Here is a 2614-nt window from a genome sequence, read left to right on the forward strand (position 1 = left end):
ATGAAGACTCCAACAAGTGAGAAAACAAAATGTCCTGAAGAAACGCTGGATGGTGACCAACAAAGAATGGGCAGTATATGGGAATAACTGAGCTCCGCACTTCATACATTATGGATCTGACCGGAGTCAGGTCACTGTTCACACCACTACTAGTTTATTTTTGTTTACATTATTTTATTTAAAGGGGTACTCCACTGCTAAGCATTTGGAAAAAACTGTTCCGAATGCTGGAGACGGAGCCGGGAGCTCGTGATGTCATAGCACTGCCCCCTCATGATGTCACACCCCACCCCCTCAATGCAAGTCTATGGGAGGGGGCGTGACAGCCGTCACGCCCCCTCCCATAGACTTGCATTGAGGGGGTGGGGCATGAATTCATGAGGGGGGTGGGGCTATGACATCACAAGCTCCCGGCTCCATCTCCAGCGTTCGGAACAGTTTGCAAACACTGTCCAAACACTGAGCAGCCGAGTATCCCTTTAAAAATTGAAAAAGGGGGTGAATCAAACTTTTATTAGAGAAGGGGTTAATTCTCATTATCATAAAAAAAAAATCACTATGTTTTTTAGTTCCTATAGGGGCATCTTTTGATTGCAAACACTGAACAATGCTGCACCATTGGTCGACCCTGCGTCTTTATGCTGTTGACATCTCCACCAGCTCAGAGGCGCACGGACTCGCTCCTGTGTCTCTGCATAAATCCAGCAAGCCCTGGCAGGGGAACCATTTAGAATGGCGGGCAGGGCCGGCTCTGCCTATAGGCAAAATAGGCAGCAGCCTAGAGCGCCCTCTTGATGGGGGGCGCCGCTCTGCCTGCCGCAAGGAAGTTAGAAAACCAGCATCCGAACCATTCACTCAGCCAGCAGAATGAGGAGGTTTGTGACAATGTGTCACCCCAGTAGTAAGGTGGGGCCTGTCAAAGGGTAGACCAATGGGTGGAGTCGTGGGGGGGGGGGGGCAAAATTAGCTTTTGCCTAGGGTGGCAAAAATCCTTGCACTAGCCCTGTCGGCGGGTAAATTGCTGGTCTTGATAATCCCCCCATTGAGTGTTGGTTAGATGAAAACTGAGCATTCACAATTTTATGAATTGGGATTAGTAGGGAGCGACATGGAGCACATTACTTATGTGACCAGAGTTCTCAATGGCGCATGGTGGACATGGGGCCCTGATTCTGCATTAAAGGGGTACTCCACTGGAATGCATTTTTATTTTTAATCAACTGGTGCCAGAAAGTTAAACAGATTTGTAAATTACTTCTATTTAAAAATCTTAATCCTTCCAGTACTTATCATCTGCTGTATGCTCCACAGGAAGTTCTTTTCATTATGAATTTCCTTTATTGTCTGACCACAGTGCTCTCTGCAGACACCTCTGTCCATTTTAGGAACTGTCCATAGTAGTAGCAAACCTCTCCTGCTATGGACAGTTCCTGACATGGACAGTGGTGTCAGCAGAGAGCACTGTGGTCAGGCAGAAAGGAAATTCAAAAAGAAAAGAACTTCCTGTGGAGCATACAGCAGCTGAAAGCTAATGGAAGGTTTAAGATTTTTAAATAGAAGTTATTCACAAATCTGTAAATGGACAGAGGTGTCAGCAGAGAGCACTGTGGTCAGGCAGAAAGAAAGGAAATTCAAAAGGAAAATAACTTCCTGTGGAGAATACAGCAGCTGATAAGTACTGGAAGGATTAAGATTTTTAAATAGAAGTCATTTACAAATCTGTTCAACTTTCTGGCACCAGTTGATTTAAAAAAAAAATAATTCCACCGGAGTACCCCTTTATGGCCCAGAAGCTACATGTTATACCTCTGTACAGTGGGGTAGCTATAAGGGGTGCAAAGGTATCGGTCCCACCCAGGACTTGGTAGGTTCCTCTGCCACATATGAAGACACCAGCACTTTATACTCCTCCTATAGTAAGTGCTGGTGCATCGCTTCTCGGCCTTTTGGCTAAGATCAAGTGTAGTATCTGTTCTTATCAGTTTTCATGCTGGTGGGGATGGGTGCTGCATGAAGGGGGCAGGTGTACCAGGGCTTTCCGGGGCTGGTTCTGAGGAATCAGCTCGACGGCTGCCCCGATGTGACCTGTTCCCTCCGAGTCTCGCCATGAGGCTGAGAGGATCTAGAGCCGAGGTACTTTTGTGCCTCGGGGAGTGGTGACCCTGAGGTGCCGAAACTCACTGGGAGGATGGGCTCACTGAGTTGAAGCACGGGCACTATAATCTCTTCACCTTGTGGCACTCACCTCTTGATTCCCGGCCTTCTGGCTAGGATCAGAGAAATTTTTATAGATCCGGCCGGATGTCCGGGCAGTATACCTGCACACATTCACTTATTTATTTCTTTTTGTCTCACTGTGTCACTTTTTGCGTGTTGTGTGTTCACAGGATTTGTCAGGATGCGGTAGCCCTTCTGGGTGTCCCTCCTGGCGGTCTAGGGGAGGTGTGTGTGGCCATTAGGTTCCGCACCTCCCTGCAAACACCCCGGGTACTCCTGCTTTGGCAGGGTACCTACCGTTATCGGCTCTGCGGGCAGATATCTTGGCTAACGCCAAGGGGGATGCCGGGAGCATTTGTGGTCCCCTAGTAGCTTCGGCAAAAAGGGACATCGAACC

At 48.1% G+C, this 2614-nt stretch overlaps 1 pseudogene; it reads left to right on the top strand.

Annotated features, from left to right (window-relative positions):
* Window positions 1-1930: 1930 nt before the first annotated feature.
* Window positions 1931-2090, top strand: LOC130363503 (U2 spliceosomal RNA; annotated as a pseudogene).
* The last annotated feature ends 524 nt before the right edge of the window (window positions 2091-2614 follow it).

Source organism: Hyla sarda, chromosome 3 (genome assembly GCF_029499605.1).
Source record: "Hyla sarda isolate aHylSar1 chromosome 3, aHylSar1.hap1, whole genome shotgun sequence".
Taxonomy (NCBI): Eukaryota; Metazoa; Chordata; class Amphibia; order Anura; family Hylidae; genus Hyla; species Hyla sarda.